The 24,685-nt window shown below is 41.2% G+C and overlaps 1 protein-coding gene and 1 long non-coding RNA gene across 2 annotated transcripts in view; both read left to right on the forward strand.

Annotated features, from left to right (window-relative positions):
- Positions 1-24,685, forward strand: part of macrod2 (mono-ADP ribosylhydrolase 2) — a 420,587-nt gene that overhangs the window by 175,131 nt on the left and 220,771 nt on the right. The window lies entirely within an intron of this gene.
- Positions 7,040-22,135, forward strand: LOC117522837. The gene is made up of 3 exons (XR_004564346.1): positions 7,040-7,075; positions 18,408-18,413; positions 22,057-22,135. It is a non-coding gene; the product is annotated as an uncharacterized LOC117522837 (long non-coding RNA).

Here is a 24,685-nt window from a genome sequence, read left to right on the forward strand (position 1 = left end):
GGTTGTTTGTCATCTAGTACCCAAGGCATCTGGATGACCTAGGGTTAGTTGTGGTGAATATGCAACAAAACACTGTACCTCACCACAAGAGGATTAAAAAATTTAGACTCTGATATCTTCAACCTTGTCATTAAAATATATTATGAAATCATGTGCAGACAAATCAGTGTTGCAAACAAATTGTTTGGGCTGTGTAAGCCGGAAAATGTGTCAAACAGCAATTTAGAATTATGCTTATTATTCGTAATCAAGTTGGAATAATACGCTGCTTTCACAGTTGACATCAGTATCTGGTAAGACGTCATAATGTCTTTCCAAGCTAGATGGAAAACCTCAAGCCTGAAGTGACACCACTGACGTTCACAAGTCTCGTGCAGCTTTTTCTGAGGGTTGGCACCTCTTGTTGGTTTTCTCTGAGCAGTTTAATAAATAAGGTCCCAGGAGTCTATAAACAGTTTGATCTTTGTCCTCATGCAAAGATATGTGTATTCTCATACACCTCTGTGACCTCAAGACTGCATAGGCTCTTCCCAGACATCTCTCCTCCTCATAGGCTGAGCTCCCAGAGATACGTATGACATATATTGTGCCATAATATCTTGTTATACCCTGATAACAAACTGCACAGGTTGAGGTACATTTGTGGAATCAGCCATTACTCACTAACAGGAGGACTTATTCACTTCTCGGGCTCACTAAGTACTCGTGTTCATGCTAAAACACTGCAAATTACTGTGAAATTAAAATCTAGAAGTCTCAAAGTTATGACAGACATTGCCTTTATTTTTTCCTGTTTCTTCCAAATTGCCCAGTTTGACCTTTTTTGTGTTAAATTGTTTTATGAATGCCACTGATCTGCTGTATGGGCCAATAAACCTCATCCTGCTGCATGTAGGAAGGAAACAAAATTAATTTTTTTTTGTTTGATTCGCTCAGCTCTTATCTCAGCAGACTGCCCGTGTGTGAATTTCTCTTTATGTATGGTTTGGCTTGGTACTTTCAGCATTTGTGATCACCTTTAATCTTTGTGACTTTAGTACTGTATCAGTATGGGAGGGCGAAAGCAGAGAAAATACAGTGTAGCACTGCTTTTGATAAACTATAAAGTATCTAATGAATCTCGTAAATGGTTTGCAGTTGCCTCTGCCATTGTGTGTTTGTCCATTTGTTTTGTTTTTTTGTTGTTGTTTTTTTGCAAATGCTAAAATCCAAAGTGGCTTAAAGATTATGATCAAATTTTATAGACATGTTCCTTGGGGGAAGAGGTGAGTGAATTTTTCTAAATAGCTTAATCTGCCTGAGAATGTTTCCTGTGTTGATGTCTTTTTCACATTGCAGGAAAATTTTTCCATTTATCTGACACTTTAGCATTCTATTTTTTTAAAGATGTGCTCCCTGGTAAAAAACAAAACAAAACCAAAAACCTATATTAACTTTTCAGTTCCTAGTCACCATGTACAAAACTCTGTGTTGCAGAAATTTGAAGTCAGGACGGATAAGACTTAATTCATGGCTGCAGTCAACAGTGCTGTTTAATTGCTAAAACTGTTTAAAACTACTCATATACACAGTGTTACTGTGTCTGCAACAGGGTGGTTTTTTGCCGATCAATGTGAATTTCGAGCTGAGATAAGAAGCAGTACTGTGCCTTTTGTCATTATTCACGCTTCAGAATTGATTCGCCACCATCCCATCCAATTGGCAAAGTTGACTTTTATTCATAATTAAAGCTATCTACATGCAAATCAAGGAAAGTCAGAGGGCATGTTGTGCTATATGCATATTAAGTCTTCCTTTCCAGAGATGCATTATGTTTTTTAATTTAGTTGCAGACAGAGATATTACATGCACATACACGTAACACAAATGCACTAACCTTTTTATCAAGTAATCAAACAATCATGGGGATGATTGCAATTTGCTATCAATTTTAAATGTTAATTGTGCATTATAATTATTATTGTTATCTTTCCAAAACAAAGTTTTGCAAGATATGTTAGTCAGTATGTATGTTTTTTGTTGTTTGTTTTTTGTCATCATTGCATTTTTGACCTTAAAGTCGCTGTGCAGCACACAGTTTTCGTCACAGACTGTTGCAACTTCACATATAGCAGCCCTACTAAAGTACCTTTCAGCACACAACAGGATCAAGCTCAAGGTCAAAGATCAAGGTCACAGGAAGGTCAAACACTAAATTTAACGAAACCGTTTTCTTGATAGAAATTTTTGATTATTTACCTCTAAATTTGGCATGAACATCATACACTCAACAAAAATATAAACGCAACACTTTTGGTTTTGCTCCCATTTTGTATGAGATGAACTCAAAGATCTAAAACTTTTTCCACATACACAATATCACCATTTCCCTCAAATATTGTTCACAAACCAGTCTAAATCTGTGATAGTGAGCACTTCTCCTTTGCTGAGATAATCCATCCCACCTCACAGGTGTGCCATATCAAGATGCTGATTAGACACCATGATTAGGTGCACAGGTGTGCCTTAGACTGCCCACAATAAAAGGCCACCTGAAAGGTGCAGTTTTATCACACAGCACAATGCCACAGATGTCACAAGATTTGAGGGAGCGTGCAATTGACATGCTGACAGCAGGAATGTCAACCAGAGCTGTTGCTCGTGTATTGAATGTTCATTTCTCTACCGTAAGCCATCTCCAAAGGCGTTCAGAGAATTTGGCAGTACATCCAACCAGCCTCACAACTGCAGACCAAGTGTAACCACACCAGCCCAGGACCTCCACATCTAGCATGTTCACCTCCAAGATCGTCTGAGACCAGCCACTCAGACAGCTGCTGAAACAATCGCTTTGCATAACCAAAGAATTTCTGCACAAACTGTCAGAAACCGTCTCAGGGAAGCTCATCTGCGTGCTCGTCGTCCTCATCGGGGTCTCGACCTGACTCCAGTTCGTAGTCGTAACCGACTTGAGTGGGCAAATGCTCACATTCGCTGGCGTTTGGCATGTTGGAGAGGTGTTCTCTTCACAGATGAATCCCGGTTCACACTGTTCAGGGCAGATGGCAGACAGCGTGTGTGGCGTCGTGTGGGTGAGCGGTTTTCTGATGTCAATGTTGTGGATCGAGTGGCCCATGGTGGCGGTGGGGTTATGGTATGGGCAGGCGTCTGTTATGGACGAAGAACACAGGTGCATTTTATTGATGGCATTTTGAATGCACAGAGATACCGTGACGAGATCCTGAGGCCCATTGTTATGTCATACATCCAAGAACATCACCTCATGTTGCAGCAGGATAATGCACTGCCCCATGTTGCAAGGATCTGTACACAATTCTTGGAAGCTGAAAATGTCCCAGTTCTTGCGTGGCCGGCATACTCACCGGACATGTCACCCATTGAGCATGTTTGGGATGCTCTGGACCGGCGTATACGACAGCGTGTACCAGTTCCTGCCAATATCCAGCAACTTCGCACAGCCATTGAAGAGGAGTGGACCAACATTCCACAGGCCACAATTGACAACCTGATCAACTCTATACGAAGGAGATGTGTTGCACTGCATGAGGCAAATGGTGGTCACACCAGATACTGACTGATATCCCCCCCCCCAATAAAACAAAACTGCACCTTTCAGAGTGGCCTTTTATTGTGGGCAGTCTAAGGCACACCTGTGCACTAATCATGGTGTCTAATCAGCATCTTGGTATGGCACACCTGTGAGGGGGGATGGATTATCTCAGCAAAGGAGAAGTGCTCACTATCACAGATTTAGACTGGTTTGTGAACAATATTTGAGGGAAATGGTGATATTGTGTATGTGGAAAAAGCTTTAGATCTTTGAGTTCATCTCATACAAAATGGGAGCAAAACCAAAAGTGTTGCGTTTATATTTTTGTTGAGTGTATATTCCCTTGCCTGTCAGTCCCTCTTTATTGTGGTCATTCCTTGTGGTAGTCTCTTTTGTTCACCTTTTGGCAATATACCAGTTACTCTCAGGGCAACCCAGTCTCACTTTTTTTTTTTTTTTTTTTTTGTGCTTACATTACGAAATGATTCAAATTTTCATGATGGTTTTTTTTTTAGCTCACTATTACTAACCCTACTCCTACCCCCAACCCTAACCTTAACCATAACCTAACCCTACTCCTTCCCCCAACCCTAATCATAACCACCCCGACTCAACCCCCCACCCCCCACTTCACTTTTAATTTCGTGCAGCCATCAAGTAACGTATTAGAATGAATTTGTGGTCACGAACCAACAGATTAATGTATATTTCATGCTGCTGAATCACGTGAGATAGGGTAGCTCAGGGTGACAGTTTTCATTATGTCTCTTTAATTTGAACATTCAGTGAATTTGTTCTAACTGTTCTATGAACACTCTTATTTTAACCCTTAGTTTCAAAATAGTAAGTATCATCAGTGTGTAGTTTTCCTCCCTTTCTAGTATCTAATAATGAGTTTAAATCACTCGTGTCACTCCAGATGACATCAGTGGCCAAAGTGAAAATTGTGGATTGAATTTGACTTCACAAGCACCACTGCTTCAGAAGCGCATCTGAAACTAGTTCAAGTCTCGTCACCTTCCATCTGCAAATAGTAAAACAAAATAGCTGTATGATTAAATAAAATAACAATGTTCCAAGACTTTAAATATGAAGTCAACAAACCCCAAGTTTAGTAGGTAATCTCAATACAGCCTTCAGTAACTTGTACAGTTTTGTGAAAACATGTTTTCTACTTCCAGTTTGCTCTTTTTGCATATTTATCATGCTTAGTGTTCTCAGATGTTCACAGAAAATGTAATGCAAGACAACTGAGTCAACAGAAATGCAAGTTTTAAATAATATAATATATATATATATATATATATATCTATATATATATATATATATATATATATATATTTGTTGTTGTTTCTGGGTACAGACAGTTTTCCCCTGTCTTTTTTCTGTTGTTGAAATCATAAATGTCGACTTGAAATTTGATGAGCAAGGTCAGTTGATCCAGAGATGTCAGTCTGCCTTCTACGTGGATTTAATTGATGAATTGTTAGTGTGCTCTTGTTGAAATTTAGCAGTTTCTGTACGGTGAGCCTTCAGTGACATCTGTTGTTCAGTGTACAGCAAATAAAATAATACAAAAATAATAAAATGTAAACGTGGAGCTAGCTTTAGCAGAACTAGTAAATAATCAGTAAAGTAAATAAATAAGCAGTTCTGACGACCACCATTGCGTTGAACGGCCAGTCAGTTATAATCCTCTGGGCAGAGAATGCTGTTTGTGTTGCGATTGCTTTTGCTGTATTTGGGTATGTTGTGAAAATTTTCATCAGAGACATAATCAAATTCAATTGTTGCATGTGGTACAGGTTATTTGGTTTGTGCTCTCTATGTATTTTTCATTTTGCTAAATAGTTTTTGATGCAGCTAGCTGTTGTAGAATTGCTGTTGGTGTTTTGCATTTGTAAATGTTTTTTGCATTTGCTCATGATGTCTTAATTTGGAATTGTTGTGACCCCTATCAGCCAACATAGATTTCACTTTTGTTTATTTGATTTGTTTAAAAAAACAAGATCACTATCAAAGTTATGGACTGATTTTTATGACCCCCACCCATTATTATTAGAGATCTGGTGTGAAACCAGGAGTTAATGAATGAATGAATGAATAGAGCCTTAATTGTCATTATACATATACAGACGTTTAATGAAGTTTGTTCTCTGCATTTAACCCATCGTAGTTACAGTTAGACGCAATCCAACCACTAGGAGCAGTGGGCAGCCACAGTCCGGCACCAGGAATGAACTTGACATGACATTTCATTTTACCAGTGACTCCAAATCCCAGCATCATGCTGAAAAAATCTTCAAATGTGTATCTCTAAAATATAGACATATTAACATGCAAATATAATCAACAACTAATTGCTCTTGTTACACCTTGATGTGCTGCTTTAGCTTTGTCCATGCCTTTCATTTGACAATGTGAAAGATTTTCTGAGCCATTATATGAGACTTCAAAACTAAATCATTGCTAAAATTTCTGGCAGTTGATATTATGAATATGTAAAGTATTCCCACTGATGATTCTTTACATATACAGTGACAAAAATAAGTATTTGAACACCCTGCGATTTTGCAAGTTCTCCCACTTAGAAATCATGGAGGGGTCTGAAATTTTCATCTTAGGTGCATGTGCACTGTGAGAGACATAATCTAAAAAAAATAAAATAAAATCTGGAAATCACAATGTATGATTTTTTAAATAATTTATTTGTATGTTACTGCTGCAAATAAGTACACCTACCAACCAGCAAGAATTCTGGCTCACACAGACCTGTTAATTTTTCTTTAAGAAGCCCTCTTATTCTGCACTCTTTACCTGTATTAATTGCACCTGTTTGAACTTGTTACCTGTATAAAAGACACCTGTTCACACACTCAATCAATCACACTGCAACCTGTCCACCATAGCCAAGACCAAAGAGCTGTCTAAGGACACCATGGACAAAACTGTAGACCTGCACAAGGCTGGGATGGACTACAGGACAACAGGCAAGCAGCTTGGTAGAAGACAACAACTGTTATGATTATTTATTAGAAAGTGGAAGAAACACAAGATGACTGTCAATCTCCCTCAGTCTGAGATTCCATGTAAGATCTCACTTTGTGGGGTAAGGATGATTCTGAGAAAGCTCAGAACTACACAGGAGGACCTGGTCAATGACCTGAAGAGAGCTGGGACCACAGTCACAAAGATTACATTAGTAACACATGATGCTGTCATGTTTTAAAATCCTGCAGGGCAGCAAGGTCCCCCTGCTCAAGCCAGCACATGTCCAGGCCCGTTTGAAGTTCACCAGTGACCATCTGGATGATCCAGAGGAGGCATGGGAGAAGGTTATGTGGTTAGATGAGAACAGAATAGAGCTTTTTGGAATCAACTCCACTTACCATGTTTAGAGGATGAGAACAACCCCAAGAAAACCATCCCAACCGTGAAGCATGGGGGTGGAAACATCATAGTCTGGGGGTGCTCTTCTACAAAGGGGACAGGACGACTGCACTGTATAGGATGGAGGAGGATGGGGTCATGTATTGCGAGATTTTGGCAAACAACCTCCTTCCCTCAGTAAGAGCATTGAAGATGTGTCATGGCTGAGTCTTCCAGCATGACAATGACCCCAAACACACAGCCAGGGCAACTAAGTAGGGGCTCCATAAGAAACATTTTAAGGTCCTGGAGTGGCCTGGCCAGTCTCCAGACCTGAACTCAATAGAAAATCTTTGGAGGGAGCTGAAACTCCAAACCTGAAAGATTTGGAGAAGATTTGTATGGAGGAGTGGACCAAAATCCCTGCTGCAGTGTGTGCAAACTTGATGAAAAACTACAGGAAACATTTGACCTCTGTAATTGCAAACAAAGGCTACTGTACCAAATATTAACATTGATTTTCACAGGTGTTCAAATACTTATTTGCAGCAGTAACATACAAATAAATTATTAAAAAATCATGTATTGTGATTTCCAGATTTTTTTTTTTGTTGTTTTTAGATTATGTCTCTCACAGTGGACATGCACCTAAGATGAAAATTTCAGACCCCTCTATGATTTCTAAGTGGGAGAACTTGCAAAATCGCAGGGTGTTCAAATACTTATTTTCCTCACTGTACATTTATGATTATTAGTGAAATTCAAGGAAGTATGAGTGCTCTAAATACTGCGACATAATAGGCATGGATGAAGGTCATGTGGTCAGATGAGACCAGAATAAAGCAACATATCTGGCAACTTGCTTCTGACAGATTGTTTGTTGCTGTGACACTACTCTGAACTTTACACGGTTGTATACGCTTCTTTTATTTCTGTTTACCACTCTTCTGGTTATTAATTGTATCTACTCTGAACGTTAATTCCCCATTTAATACTTCTGTTCATTTTTCAGTCGAACTGCTGTGAATCTTAAGTAATTATTTTACTCCTGTGTAAAATCTTAGGAGCGGCTAGCATTTTCGCTAGCGGTTAGCTTGCGTTAGCTATTTCGGACCCCCGTCATCATTTTTTCATTTCATTTTTTTATATACTTCTGTTAGTTAATTAACTGTTTAGTGTAACTTGTGAATTTTAGCTTGATACCTTACTCTTGTGTTAATTTTAGGAGTGCGTCTTTTTTCTCCCTAGCTAGGTTGCCTCCTCCCCTCCCTGGTCATTATTTTTATAGCTGCTGCTTTTTTACATGTTTAATGCTTCTGTTAGTTTTTCAGTGTAACTGCTGTGAATTTTAATTTTAATTTATTTGCGTCTGTGTGAGCCTTAGGAGTGGTTATAGCTTACCCATTATTGGTTAGCTCATGTTTGCTTGGCTACATTCTTGAATTTCTTAGTGCACAAAGTACACTACAAATCCTACTTAACACCCTCCGTAAATCCTGCTTGATGTTGGAAGATAGGGTGGCTCTCTTAGAGAGCCATGTCCATAAGTTAGAGCAACTTCTTAGCTCAGTGGAGTTAGATGTTATGGGCACTCCAGATGAGGTTAGTGTTGGGCCGGCTAGCGAGCCCATTAGCATCAGCTCAGAAACGCCGGCTGTGGAGGACGGCTTTCGGATGGTGGCTAGGTGGAGGAAGCCCCATAGGGCTTGGTGCCCAGTTGTGGCACCCCAATAACACTTGCCGGTGTGAACTGTGAATCGGTTCTCCCCCTTGGACCTGCCTGATGTGAATTCTCTGAGCCCACAAGTGACTTCCATTCCTGTCTCCAGGCCAAAACACCGGACTTTAGCGATAGAGGATTCTATCACCCGCAAAGTCAGGTTACAGACGCCGGCTGACGTTAAATGTATTCCTGGGGCCAGAGCTCCCGACATTGCATCTCATCTTAGGGTGCTGACGCTTCAGAAGGGAAGAGAGACGAAGGAACATGACATGAGATATAGTCACATACTTATTCACATTGGCACCAATGATATCAGGATGAAGCACTCAGAGATCACAAAAATGGACATAGAGAGGACTTGTGACCTTGCCAGAAAGATGTGTCGGCATTGATTAATAGTCTCTGGTCCCCTCCCCTCCCGGGGTACTGATGTGGCGTTTAGCAGGCTGACATCGTTAAATAAGTGGCTGGTGCAGTTTTGTAGATAGCAAGGCTTTAGCTTTATTGATAACTGGCCTTCGTTCTGGGGCCGCCATGGCTTGCTGATGCCTGATGGCCTCCACCCTACTGGGGAAGGCGCCGCCATCTTGTCTGCGAACATAGATAGAGCTCTACAGGGAGGGTAACATTAGGAATCTACAGCAGGCCACGGAGCAGGTGATTAGAGACCCTGCAAGGCTTATGACAAATGTCGGTGTGTAATCCATTATCTTAGCTGGGAAATTAGTGCAGAAAATCCACTATGGTGATATTGCACTTTATTAACCTGGGAGGGAATTTCAACAAGTTGAGACTGTGGCCTGCTTCCGTAGTCGTGTCCATAAAAATCATAGAAGGATATGCTTTCCAAACTTAATACCCATTACTATATTGGATGATGCTGAAATTGAGGATGGCTCAGTGGATGTTCCAGCAATAGCAAAGATTTTGTGTCTACTACCTACAACGCGCGTGGAATGTCTCAAACCTAAACCTACTTCTATGCATCTTATACAGTAGTGTTCAGAATAATAGTAGTGCTATGTGACTAAAAGTTTAATCCAGGTTTTGAGTATATTTCTTATTGTTACATGGGAAACAAGGTATCAGTAGATTCTCACAAATCCAACAAGACTAATCATTCATGATATGCACACTCTTAAGGCTATGAAATTGGGCTATTAAAGGAGGTGTTCACAATAATAGTAGTATCTGCTGTTGACGCTACAAACTCAAAACTATTATGTTTAAACTGCTTTTTTAGCAATCCTGTGAATCACTAAAGTAGTATTTAGTTGTATAACCACAGTTTTTCATGATTTCTTCACATCTGCGAGGCATTAATTTTGTTGGTTTGGAACCAAGATTTTGCTCATTTACTAGTGTGCTTGGGGTCATTGTCTTGTTGAAACACCCATTTAAAGGGCATGTCCTCTTCAGCATAAGGCAACATGACCTCTTCAAGTAGTTTGACATATCCAAACTGATCCATGATACCTGGTATGCGATATATAGGCCCAACACCATAGTAGGAGAAACATGCCCATATCATGATGCTTGCACCACCATGCTTCACTGTCTTCACTGTGAACTGTGGCTTGAATTCAGAGTTTGTGGGTCGTCTCACAAACTGTCTGCAGATCCAAAAAGAACAATTTTACTCTCATCAGTCCACAAAATATTCCTCCATTTCTCTTTAGGCCAGTCCTATTCTGCACATCTTTTATTTAACAGAGGGACTTTGCGGGGGATTCTTGCAAATAAATTAGCTTCACACTGGCGTCTTCTAACTGTCACAGCACTTACACGTAACTCCAGACTGTCTTTGATCATCCTGGAGCTGATCAATGGGTGAGCCTTTGCCATTCTGGTTATTCTTCTATTCATTTTGATGGTTGTTTTCCATTTTCTTCCACGCGTCTCTGTTTTTTCTTTTTTTTTGTCTTGTCTATTTTAAAGCATTGGAGATCATTGTAGATGAACAGCCTATAATTTTTTGCACCTGCGTATAAATTTTCCCCCCTCCAATAAACTTTTTAATCAAACTACGCTGTTCTTCTGAACAATGTCTTGAACGTCCCATTTTCCTCAGGCTTTCAAAGAGAAAAGCATGTTCAACAGGTGCTGGCTTCATCCTTAAATAAGGGACATCTGATTCACACCTGTTTGTTCCACAAAATTGACGAACTCACTGACTGAATGCCACACTACTATTATTGTGAACACCCCCTTTTCTACTTTTTTTTTTTACTAATAGCCCAATTTCATAGCCGCCTTAGTGTGCATGTCATGAATGCTTGGTCTTGTTGGATTTGTGAGAATCTACTGAATCTACTGGTACCTTGTTTCCCATATAACAATAAGAAATATACTCAAAACCTGGATTAATCTTTTTTAGTCACATAGCACTACTATTATTCTGAACCCTACTGTATATGCTACACTGGAACCACCCCTGCACCAAAACATTTCAACTGTCAACCCCACTGAGGTCCTTAGACTGGGTCTCATTAACATAAGATCACTGTCCTGAAAATCATTGTTCATCAATGATCTCATTCTTGATCATCACTTAGATATGATTGGGCTGTGTGAAACCTGGCTTAAACCTACAGCTGCCCTCCCCTTCAATGAGGCCTGCCCACCAGCATATACATTTAGTCACGTCCCTCGTGATGCGAAGCAAGGCGGGGTGTTGCTCTTATTTATAAATCTAGGTTTAACTTATTAGCTGTTGGGGGTTACAAATATAACTCGTTTGAGCATCTGATTCTGCGCTCTGCTCAGGATATTACACATTGCCAAGGTCAGAAGAATAAAAATCAGTCGTATTACTTTGTCACTGTATATAGGCCTCCTGGCCCATATTCTGAATTCTTAGATGAATTTGGTGCTTTCATCTCTAACTTGTCAACTAGTGTAGATAACATTCTGATCATTGGTGACTTTAACATTCATATAAATGATCCCCTTTGCAAATCATTTATGGAAATTGTGGATGCATTAGCATTTCGTTAATTGATTCGGGATTTGACGCACATTAGTGGAAATACCCTGGATCTGGTTCTCGCACGTGGTATTGCTGTCACGAATATTGACATCATGCAACTTACATCACTGGTGTCTGATCACTCACTTATTAAGTTTACAGTTTTGCTGCCGTATTTAATGGAACAACAACCTTATATATCATTACGGCGATGCATCAACTCCTCAACTAAGACTGAACTCGAAGCTAGACTACCTGATGTCTTAGCTTCACATTGACAAATACACAGTCAGTAGACAGACTTGTGGATAGTTTAAACTCAGTGCTCAAAACTACACTCGACATGATTGCACCACCTGTGTTAAAACCATGCTCCACCAAATCACAGTCACCTTGGTTCAATGATAATCTGCATGACCTCAAGCATAAAGCAAGAGTTCTAGAACGGAAATGGCGTCATTCAAAATTAGAAGTATTTCACCTTGCGTGGCGTGATGCTATCTTAGACTATAAGCATGCATTATTGGCTACAAAGCGGACCTACTACTCTGATTTGATCAACAAAAACAACCATATCGCAAAGTTCTTGTTTGACGCGGTTGTAACACTTATGCATGGACAACCACCTGTAGTTCGCTCTCCTTTTACAGCACAAGTTTTCCTGGATTACTTTGGGAAGAAAATAGAAGACATCAGGTTAAACATATCCCGGCATGCCTTAACCCAGCCACTACACCCTGTTATTGAGGTGGGCGCCACTACTGAGGTATTACCTAGATTTACAGAATTTGATAGTATCTCAGTAGGCATGCTGACAAAACTTGTAATGTCAGCAAAAAGCACATCCTGTTTATTTGATCCTATACCAACAAAACTGTTTAAGGACCTGTGGCCCACTCTTGGGCCGACTGTGCTGGAAATGATTTCTTTAACTTCTGGATCCATTCCTAATGTTTCAAATCTGCAGTGATTAAACCATTATTTAAGAAACCTAATCTTGACCCTAGTGTATTGAAAAACTATCGGCCGATATCAAATCTGTCATTTTTTTCTAAAATTCTTTAAAAAAGTGGTGTCACGGCAGCTTGTAGACTATCTTACTGAGAATAATCTCTTTGAGCCACTGCAGTCTGCTTTTAGAGAATATCATTCCACAGAGACGGCTCTCACTAAAGTGGTGAATGATCTTTTGCTTAAAATGGATTCGGACACCACTACAGTTCTGTTGCTGTTAGATCTCAGTGCTGCATTTGATACAGTGGATCATCATATTCTACTTGATAGGCTGGAAAATCATTTTGGGATTACTGGGAGTGCCCTTGCATGGCTGTCGTCATACTTGACCAGTCGTTCTCACTGTGTTTTGTACAGTAACACTACCTCTAACCTTAGTGACATGAAATTTGGGGTTCCACAGGGGTCTGTCTTAGGCCCCCTGCTTTTCTCTCTTTATATGGCACCCCTTGAGCACATATTGCGGCGTTTTGGGATTACCTTTCACTGCTATGCAGATGATACTCAGTTATACATGCCGATAACTGCTGGTAATCTTGTTCACATAAAATCCTTAGAAGATTGCCTTGCAGCAGTGAGAAGTTGGGTGTCTAGAAACTTCCTACTTTTAAACTCTGATAAGACTGAAATGATGGTTCTCGGTCCAGTGAGACATCGGCATCAATTTGACCAGTTAATGCTCAGCCTCGGCTCGTGTGTCATACATCACACTGACAAAGTGAGGAACCTTGGGGTAATTTTTGATCCTTCTTTGTCCTTTGGCCTCCACATTAGAAATATTACTAGGACTGCTTTCTTCCACCTGCAAAATATAGCGAAGATTCATCCCATCCGGTCTATGGCTGATGCCGAGACCCTGATCCATGCATTTATCTCTTCTAGATTGGACTACTGCAATGTTCTATTTTCTGGTTTACCGCAGTCTAGCATTAGGGGTCTCCAATTGGTTCAAAATGCTGCAGCCAGACTTTTGACATGAAGCAGAAAGTACAACCACATTACACCCATTTTGGCATCCCTTCACTGGCTTCCTGTCCCAGTGAGATCAGATTTTAAGGTTCTGCTACTAACCTATAAAATTATTCATGGACTGGCACCTCCCTACCTAGCTGACCTAATTAAACCTTACGTATTGGCCCGGGCTTTACCTTCTCAGGGTGCAGGACTACTTTGTGTCCCTAAGGTGAATAAGAAGTCTGCAGGTCACAGAGCTTTCTTTTATCATGCCCCTGTTCTGTATAATGATCTCCCTGTGTCAATAAAACAGTCAGATTCTGTGGAGATTTTCAAGTCCAGACTTAAGACACACTTATTTTCCCTTTCATATGGCTAGCATACTGGTACAGTTTTGTTTTACGCTTTTTACTGTTTTAATTCATTTATTAGCAATTGGAGCGGGCTGCGGCCCCAACTTTACCTAAATTCTGGATCTTTTAGTGAAGTTTAGGGCTAGTGGTCGGAGATCACCTTAGTATTTCTTCTGTTTTTCTTGTTGTTTAATGCTGGCCAATTATACAGTATTTTTTGTCTTTCTGATGCCTAATTCTGTTTTTTCTCTCTGTTTAAGGTGCAGCTCCATCCAGAGATGGGAGTTGTATTTGTGTTGGCAGCCACCCATCCTGTGCGCCAATAGCATTTCTTGTATATTCGTCCGTGAATTGTTCTGTAATTTATGTTTGTAGCATGGCCCAAGCAGAGAGTCACCCCTTTGAGTCTGGTCTGCTTGAGGGTTCTTCCTCAGAGGGAGTTTTTCCTTACCACTGTTGCTCTGGGGGTTGGTAAGGTTAGACTTTACCTGTGTGAAGTGCTTTGAGGCAACTCTCATGTGATTTGGCGCTATATAAATGAAAATGAAAAAAAAATAATAGTCCTCTGTAAGCCTCTGTGTTCTGGACCTCTTATTTCAGAAATTGATTTATTTATTAATTTTCTGTACTCATTTAGTTCAGTCAAGGGTGATGTGGGTGCTGCAGCCTATGCCAAGAGGCAGGGTACACCCTGGATAGGATTCCAGTCTATTGCAGGGCCTAATTCAGAAATTTCTTGAGCAAAACAAGGTTTTCATATTCAAGTGTCTACTTCAATCGATGTCAAATGTGAAGGTTAATTGTATACCATTTCCATGTTGTTAGGAAACTGTGGCATCATATTTGTGTCGAAATAGTCAAACAAAACCTCTTACATATCAAACAAAAAAGCTCACTGAGTAAAAGCCATTGAAGTAAAAGATAAGTCATCTCTAAATTAAAACTATGTGGAAACATTTTTTTTGTGCAGTTGTGTCAACAGTTGGCCTTTTATCTTTTTGATTATTTATCTTTTTGTTTACAGTTCCCTTTGCTTCTCTCTCACTGATTAGATTTGTGACTTCGGTGTCAGCTCTTTTCATTTGTGCTTGTCATGCTTATGGGTGAGGTTTTTCCAACAGTCTGCAATAATCATGCATTTGTTGCAACTTCATTCCAGTGGAGACAATTATCTGCATTGTCAACTTGTGGCTGTTTGCCTTTTAACTTTTCAAATACAGAAATTGTGATTATCGAGGGACAAATGAATTTTTGTAATTTTTCCTCAGTGTGCCACCACAGTGGAGTTAAAATTAAACAATTAATCATTTCAATTCCATTGTGGTGGTGTGCTAATGTAAAACTGCAAAATTGTTGTCACTGTCCAACTATTTATAGACGTTGATGTAGACCAAGTGTCTCCTTTGCCAGTGTTTTATTACAAATACCTTTAATAATATGGGTTGTTGTGTGGCCAACAGACCGATGTTACAAACTGAATGTGCACGCTCAGCGGTACGTAAACCTCATCTGACTAAACAGGAAGTTCCACTTCCTCTATTGGCTTGGGGGGAGAAATTGTTATTAAAAAAATTGCGACAATATAGTGTGAAGCAGGTGTTACCAACCAGCAAGATGGACAAAATGACCATTTTTGTGGACTTTGTCCACCCTTCTTTGGGCAAGTTACAGACATTTGCCGCAGTGTTGTCCATAGATTCAGTCACATCTGTATAGCTTATATGAAAAATACATGTCCAAGAACTGCTCATTTAATGCTTAAGCCCCTGTCACATGTAGCAAGAATGTGGAGGAACTATTCCCGACACAGCAAATATTGCCATAATGCGACGCAGTTGGGAAGAAAAGAAGCGTGGCCAGCCTTGTCAGAACATATCCTGAGTACTTTGTCCACACCTGCACGATGGCATCCAAAGCATATGTAGACAACAGGTAGATGACACAGACTGCCATCAGATGGCCATAAAATCTTTATTTAACCAGGTTAGTCCCATTGAGGTTGACACCTCTTTTGCAAGGGAGGCGTGGACAGTTATAAAGTTTCCAATTCAATTAACCTGCATGTCTTTGGATGTAGGAGGAAGCCGGAGCATCTGGAGGAAACCTACGCAACCCACGCAGGGAGAACATGCAAACTCCACACAGAAAGGTCACTGTTGCTGTGAGGCAACAGTGCTAACAACTAAGCCACCGTGCTGCCAATAACAACTAACACTCAGAACAACCTGTCAAACCTTACTATATAGCTTTGTGTGTGTGTGTGTGTGTGTGTGTGTGTGTGTGTGTGTGTGTGTGTGTCTGTAGCAAAAGTGGTGCACATAGCGAAGTGGCTTTCTGTGTGCGTAAGCTGTCACCTCAGTCAATAGAAAAACAAGAGCACACCAATAGACCAGTGTTGCATGCATGCGTGATACATAATACCCCCGTCACATGTAGCCGGAATCACGTAGAATGGCGTCAGAATTATGAATCGGCGCACATCCCAAAAGTGTTGGATTTCAGTTACAAAATGTTTTGACAGCCATCTGCGGAAGTTGGTCAAAATTGGCCGGTGGCCCCGAGTGTGATGCACATGTTCAAATCTCTTCAGATAGGTGTCCCATCTCGACGGCGGTCCATCTGTAATCTGAGGACCTTTTGACTGCAATTTACTTATTCCGATGGAGACAAAATGGGATCCAAAATGATTTGAGCGCATATGAGGGAACCTCGAGCTGGAGCTGGCACGGTATGCCTGCCGGTATGACCGGCATGTGCCACGTATAATAATGTCCACCCTGCTGCTGATCTCATAATGTTGTCTAGAGAAGAAAAAACCCAGCAAATTTTGGCACATTTCTAGTTTTCACAGTACAATAAACCCACTGTCTCACCTGAATATGAGACATTGTGTGATCTGTATCTTGCATTGTGTGCATGCCTGCATCTTCATATTTGTCTGTGGGTCTGCCTTATCGAGTGTTTACTGGCTGCCACATCCGTATTAATTTTTGGTAGCTGTTATTGCGGCTCATTTGTGTTTGCATTCGCGGCAGCAGTGAGGGTACAGGAGGCATTTGCGAGTCTGTAAGTGTGGTGTTCAGAATATCAATTTGTGTCTGTTCACAACAAACACATCATTAGGAGCATCCAACTGGCACAATGTGAGTGCAGAAAAGACAGTCATTAAGTGTGAGACATGAATGGATTAATGAGTCATTTTTCGTTGCTCTTGAGGTATTCTAATTATTGTGTCAGTTTGAAATCTGTTGTTGTTTGAAACCATGTTCATGTGCACATAGATCCAGTTGACAGGGTAACAAGGAAATCCGCTCCAGCAGGCAGCGAAAACCGTGCATTATTTATTCATTTTAAAGAAACAGCATGCGTGCCCATATGCAAAGTTGATTTCTGACTGCGCCTCTCATTGTTTCCATCATCTTCCAAAAGCAGTGTGAAGAAACGCTCTAAGAGGTCTCTGACCTGAGATGAATTGCTACAAGGACTTGAATTAACAAGGCAAAGGTTAATGTTATTGTAATTATTGATGTGGACACTTGGAGGAGATGATTTCCTCATCACTGAAGAGCGCCTGTGTAACACATCTAACGCATTAAACTCATAATTAGATTCAAAGGCTGCATTTTTCATACTTTATTAACAGAGCACCACCCAGTTTGTCATTGCTATGCTGATTTTAGGGGTCAAACACGTCACTGGTTGGCTAAAATTGGAATTGTGTAATGATTAAACACCAGTGTAGTCACGCAAACACACATTGCAAAAGGCTGTGCGTGCTTAACAGCCTCCCCGTAGCTTGTTGAGTCACACGTAATTATCATGCATGGTTTGGCTCATCAGGCTGAAGGTGTCGAGGTGTGAAAATGGCCTTGGGTGAATCACAGCGGTGATGCTGAGACTTGCCATGAGCCCCAGGGGAGATGGAGAGAAACTAGAATCACTGTCTAAAACAATGCATCTTCTTATTATGTTTATCATCACTCACATCCGCTGCGCAGGTTTTTGGTGCAAGCTGGCATCACATTGAGCAGTTTAATGAGATGTACTTGGACATACTGTATCTTTCACAGCAAAATAAATAAAGATAGATAGATAGATAGATAGATAGATAGATAGATAGATAGATAGATAGATAGATAGATAGATAGATAGATAGATAGATAGATAGATAGATAGATAGATAGATAGATAGATAGATAGATAGATAGATAGATAGATAGATAGCTAGCAAGGCCTTCCTTTAAAACTATCTGTAAGAGAAGAAATTATGACAGTATCTGGCAGTCTTTTGTCTAGCAGGAACAATCTTATTTGTGCACATATATCAGTGTTAGGACAGGAGTATAACTGGTCACTCCAGCACTGCGGTGCTACGCAACTACAGCCAGATGGACACTATGATTTTGTCAGAATGGGGCTGCCAGGGAGTCTAACACAGGCTGGATGGCTCCCAGTGTTTGGTGCAGATGACTTGAGTGGCGCGTCCATCATCGCCTCCCTTCCTTGTGGGCAACTTAAAATGCAGCATCTGCAGAAAAGGCCCTGCTGCATTCCAGATCTCCAGGAAGAAGCAGCTGTGATGAATGAGGCCTGGGGGCCTCAAACCTCGGCACTGGCCAAGACCAGAGCACTGCTCCAGGCTCACTAGTGGGATTGTGGGACTGGCCTTAATATAAGTGGATGTTGTTATGTTCCTCATTGTGTGTGTGTGTGTGTGTGTGTGTGTGTGTGTGTGTGTGTGTGTGTGTGTGTGTGTGTGTGTGTGTGTGTGTGTGTGTGTGTGTGTGTGTGTGTGTGTGTGTGTGTGTGTGTGTGTGTGTGTGTGTGTGTGTGTGTGTGAATTAAGATCAGGCTGTGACTTAGTGTCAGAGGCTGTTTGGTTTTAAAACCACAATTCTGCAGCCCTGTCAATAGCTGCCAGAAAATAGTGAATTTCTAGTACAATATATTTGTGTCACTGACTTCTGGTTCTGGTTGTCCACGTCTCCAACTGTTGCACCTACTAGTTGCTAAATACTGAACAGTTGGGAAGCTTTTGCAGTCTGATATAAATATTGTTAACATGTTTAGTTGTTAAGTCTTTTGATCTGCATTTGGATGTTCAATAAATGCTCAATAAAGCAGTGCTTATCACGGTTAGAGTTACAGCACGTTGTGCATATGTGTCAACCCAATGATATCCAGACGTACAACATGGGGGGGGGGGGGGGGGTGGGGGGGGGGTGGGGGGGGGGGGGGGGGGGCAGTTGTGTATCTAACACTAAAACTGCCCAGGCAGTGTGCTGTACATCTGGGCGCCTCCACTTTGGCGCATTTGCACAACACAGTGCAAACCTAAATGTGTTAAGTGCTATTCACTCTTCCACTGTCACAGCTTCTTGATGGAGATTTTGTGTCATTGTTTACTAGTTGATTTCTGGGATGCAGTAAGTGTATTTCTACTGCTGTGACCCACCAAGGGCATGCGAATATGTCAAAGAAAACATTCTTTCCGAACAACATTGTCAGACTTTTTAGCTCCCACCGTAACACGTCACGGGAGCTATGGGATTGGGATGGGACGAGGGCATCTGTAATTATGTCACAAAATCTCATCTCAGATGAAGGCAGATACAAATGTGATATGGCTATATATGGATGCAGGGGCATCTGTAGTTTTGTACCCAAGCGGTAATTTGTCTCAGATGAAGTCCACGAAGTTGCAGTTCCTTGACTGGCTTCTTGAGCCTAACTCCAACACTACTAAGTAATGTGTTAACACAACTCCTCCAAGGCCGCCAGAGATGCAGATAAGTTTTGGGCACCATGGGTCAGGAGTAGCTTTGCATCTGACCTTCAAATGACCTTTATTCTGGACATCAAAATAGTTGGTTGTATCTCAAAAATAAAATACTTGGGAAATCAGCACCAAACCAAACCTAAACTCATCATACATAGGGAATGAACATTTTTGGGGATTTTTCATAATGGCAACCATCTTGGTTGACTGGATTTGCATTTCTTTCCAGTCATATTAGCAGCGGAAGCATTCGGCCCCCTCTGGGCCTGCAGTGTTACTAAAAAACTAAAAAATTGTGCACATAAAGAAGGTAACAGCAATTAATTATAGTGTTATCGTGTAATTTTAGTAAGTCTGCCAATCTTCTTCGTCCATTTTCCAAATATTCCTGTTGCATCGCTGCAAGGATAACACCACTGCAGTGTTGGCGTCACAGCAGCTTCACATCTTCTAGTTTTGTTTCTCCACATACGCTAAAACTCATCGGAAGGACTGCTATTAATACTTGTACCACACATCTTCCACTGCAGTAGCCTGGAGCCATATCTGCTAAGATAAATGTATGGGTTCATAATTCAGTGGAAGTGCTGCACGATAGTGAAAATAATCTCACACTGAGTTTTAATTTGCATCACGCTGGGATTTGTCACTGTTACAGATGATGCTGTGTGAAACCACCAGAGTCTTGTTAGGTGGAGTTTTGTGAGAGCTGACATGGTTTTCATTATTCAGAGCACACTGTGTAAGTGTGTGTTAGCTCCTGTCATCCCACGAAGGCCCAAGGTGCTCTCCCACAGTGCACTGGTGCGTCCCCATGTGTGAAGCCCCACCAAGTCCTCCTCTACTCTTGTGGACTTTTACAGATTGCCAGTATTAACAGTGGAATGGAAGGTTCAGAACCATTAGTTGTAGTCTGAGTTCAAGTTTCCTGTATGCAAGAGGCAAATATTTGAGTTGTCCCTTTAGCGCTCATTATATTTTACTTCTCATAAATGGAATTTGGTCCTGCTCAGGTAGTTTATCAGATTCCACACAAGCGTGGCAGAATACATTGATTTTGCTTATACTTAAAATCTTTGTTCTTACAAAGAGAAGTCAGGACATGCTGCAGGAATATAATTGCACTGCATGTCAGCAAAGTAGAGATAGCGGGGTATTACTGTCACTGCCGTTTGTGTGTCTGTGTGTATGACAAAATGGCACAATAATGGTTGAATGGATTTCCTTCAAACATAGAGGGAATATTACTTGTATAGATCATAGACTGTACTTATAGTGGACACAGCCTGCGTGATGTCACCCATTGGTTTTCTATGGACATCTGGAAGAGCCGAGATGAAGCCCATGTCTGGGCTATGTTGTGAGTGGCTCCATGTTCACAGTGGGTAATATTGCATTTACACATAACGACAGCACGTCACAAATGCCACAAAGTATACATTCTTGGCCGCTGATCACGAATGTGATGATTTGAGGCAGATGCGTCAAGTGTCCTCAGGAACTGCTGCAACCTGTTACCACGCGGTAAGATTAATGGCACGTGTTGCTGGAGAATTAGCAGGAACCATTACGCATGGTCAAGAATAATGTTCCGCGCTGTTGCGCATAACAGCGCATCGTTAAGTTCTGTCATGTTGAGAATGAGGCGAATTGTCTCCACACACACCCCCATATTCATCCAACCGTCAGTTGCTGAACAATTCAGATCACTCCAGTTTGCTCCTCAAAATCTAGATTAATCCACAGCAGAAGAACTTTGTTATTACATGCTTAGTTGGGCTCTGTGCTATGGAGTTGCGCAGAGAGGAGGAGACGGAGAGAGCCAGATGTGTGGTTCCATGCGGCTCTCATCTCGTTCGTTTTCCCAAACATCAGGCACAGCAGCAGGTGGAACACCTGCAGGAGGAGCAGGAGGAGAATTGGAACAAAACTTTTAGCCAACTTGGTGTCACTGTCCTTCTTCAGCATACTGCAGCAATGAAACTGAATGTGGTGCAGCAGGGTTTAATTGTGCACACATCAGACAAGAACGCTGTCACGCTCTATTAAGGATCACCACTCATCAAGATGGATCAACACGCTCATTTGCAACCTCCACGACATGAGGTGAAATGAGGGTGGTGCGTGACATTCTTGGAAGATTTTTGACAGCCAGAAAAATGCTCCACAAAAATCCAGAATATCACGCACCAACACACACTGTTGAGAAACCTATTCAGATGCGTTAAGTCAGATTAAGAATGTCAGGAATGTGCCACGAATGACACAAATATGACATTCGTAATGCGTCCTGCCTATGTGTAAATGCACCATTAAGATGAATTTATTAATATTAAAGGGGTGGAGCGTGGGTGGCTCTACATGTGACGAAAGATGCCTGAACACGCCCCTTTCTTAGAGTCAGAGCCACCTAACTTGTGTTTGGATGTCTGTCAAATCATATTTTTAGGGACTCTACTGTGGTTCTCATAATGGTTTACTTTGTTGTGGACATTAAAAGTTATGAGCTGGGTATTTTCTCAGTAATCATTCATTAAGTGGACCTAATGGGTGAAACTACTGACAGCTAGCATTTAACGCTTAACTGATTTTAATGATTAACTGATTCCATCTGCTCAAAGTGATGTTAATCAGTGAAATCACTTGGTGGAGTGACTGGTGGCAAAGAAAACCTACACCCTCTTGGCCCTTTCTGGAATTAGTTTGAGACCTCTGTCTTAGATGATCCATTAGGGTGTTTCACCACAGAACTTATTGTCCATTCAGCTGCTCTTGTTTTGTTCAGGGTTGCCACAGCAGATACAGCCAGATCTGCATTGGTATTTGGCACAGGTTTTACGCCGGATACCCTTCCTGACGCAACTCCAGTTCTACCTGGAGAAACCCACACAGCTGCTGGTGTTCTAAAGAGGTCTCCCATCCAAGTACTAACCAGATCCTGCACTGCTTAGCTTCTGAGATCTGACGGGATCAGGCTGGCACAGAGCAGACCGGCTGCCTTGTTTCATTACAGAGCAAACTCTGTTATTCTAGGTGTTTGTTATAAAATACTTCATAACGACAGACAGTCTCCACTACCAGCTGCATCCAGCACACAATGAGGTAAAGACGAGTCATAGAGTCACTGCCTTCAGCCACTGTCAGTCAAAGCAACCTTGCCCCAGCTATATTAGATCTTCATGGCTTAAAACATCTTAAACTAAGAAGTTAAAAAAAATCACCACCCATACAGTTGTCTTGGAGCAGAAAACTATCTATAGAGACCAAAATCATGTTTGTACCACACTGTAAACATGTTTATTTCTGCTCTAAAGTTGGACATTTTAACATGGAGTCCTATGGGAAAGTGCTCTGTTTTGGAGCCAATCTCAAGAGGCCAGTCAAGGAACTGCACTTCTCCGTCGACTTCATTTCTAGAGGTGTCAGGTTGCTGGTTCGTATAGATATATTGAGGTGATTACATTTTGGAGTAGTTTGGTCAAGGAAAATATGGTCCTAAAAACACCTTTTTTTGTGTATTGATTAGATGTTGGGGTAGTTTGTTCAAAAGTCAAGTAAAATATGGCTCTAAAAACACTCTTTGTATAACTCAACAACCAAGAAGCCTAGAAAATAGTCTAAGGCATATATTGATCAGCAAAATATTTGTGATTGATTGGTATGAATGACTTCATAATGAAGTCATATGAAGTTATACATCATCAAAAATGCCATTACAAACATACAGTATGTATATCTACTTGTATATTTATCTTGTGATATGTAGAGTGTGCAGGATGTGAATCAGTCCTTTTATGCCTTTCATTCCCATTAGTCAGCTTGTCTTTTCCAGGAAAATATAAAGAAATCACTGCATTAGAATTTCATTGGCAGCCCTCGGTGCTTACTTTTTTCCACCTGAAAGACAAAGTTGCAGGGCAAGAAATAGCCTGTAGAGCTCAACAGCTAATGCTGTGTGATTTGCAAATCCCAGCATCTCATCAACACGATCCAGAAGTCAGGGATCAGCTCAAGATGGTGACAGAAGGTGCAGCATATATCTCGCTGTGTATGAGGAGGCCATTCGCACCATCTTCTTCTCCAACTGTTCAAAAGCCTGGCCTTAGCAGGAACATATGCCAAAACATATCCCTCTAAATTTGGTGAGAAACAAAACCAATCAGGAGGTCAGTGTGTGCATACATGCCGTGTGTGGGTGGGTGTGTCTTTCTGTGAGTGAAAGAGAGGCACATTATTACATTATTCGTTTTTCAGCATGATGCTTAGTCACCCAGTGTGACTAAATTAAAGCTGGAGCCAGGGCAGGGTGCCCTCCTCCATGTGCCTCACGATTGATGGTCATAATTACAGCGACTAGAAATCAATTAGTGCAAATGAAAGTGATTTGTTGTTACCTTTGCTGCACTAATTGCATTGTTAAAAGTCAAGGATCTAGCCAACATAGCATTTACCCCTCTGAAGAAAATCTTTGCAGCTGTCAGACAGAACAGTTTCAGACGAACATCAGTCAGCAGTAGTGTGGGTTCAGCATGTTTGATTCAACCCAGTCTCACGGCAGTTCGTGACGGCATTACGAAAAGTACATTAGTCTATGGGTTTGTGCCGGGGGCATGAAAATGGGGCGCTTTCCGTGACAAGGGCACAAATTTATTTTGCGATGGTGGGTCCGGGGGGGGGGGGGGGGGGGGCTTATGGTTAGGGTTAGATGAGGGTAGACACTTACAGTATGGTTATGGTTAGAGTTAGGAGAAGAGGAAGATTATAAATAGTAAAATAAAAACCGTGTCACGAAAATGGGCCACTTTTCGTGACGGGGCATGAAAAAAAATTGTGAGACTGAGCTGGTTTGATTCCTTACATTCTGAGTGAAAGCTTCTGATTTCTTACTCTGAGCACTCTGAGAGCTGACCGACACATATGTAGGTGTACATACTTTTAATTTACTGTCTTAAGTTGGCTCTGATGTCATGCTTAT

Source organism: Thalassophryne amazonica, chromosome 13 (genome assembly GCF_902500255.1).
Source record: "Thalassophryne amazonica chromosome 13, fThaAma1.1, whole genome shotgun sequence".
Classification (NCBI taxonomy): Eukaryota; Metazoa; Chordata; class Actinopteri; order Batrachoidiformes; family Batrachoididae; genus Thalassophryne; species Thalassophryne amazonica.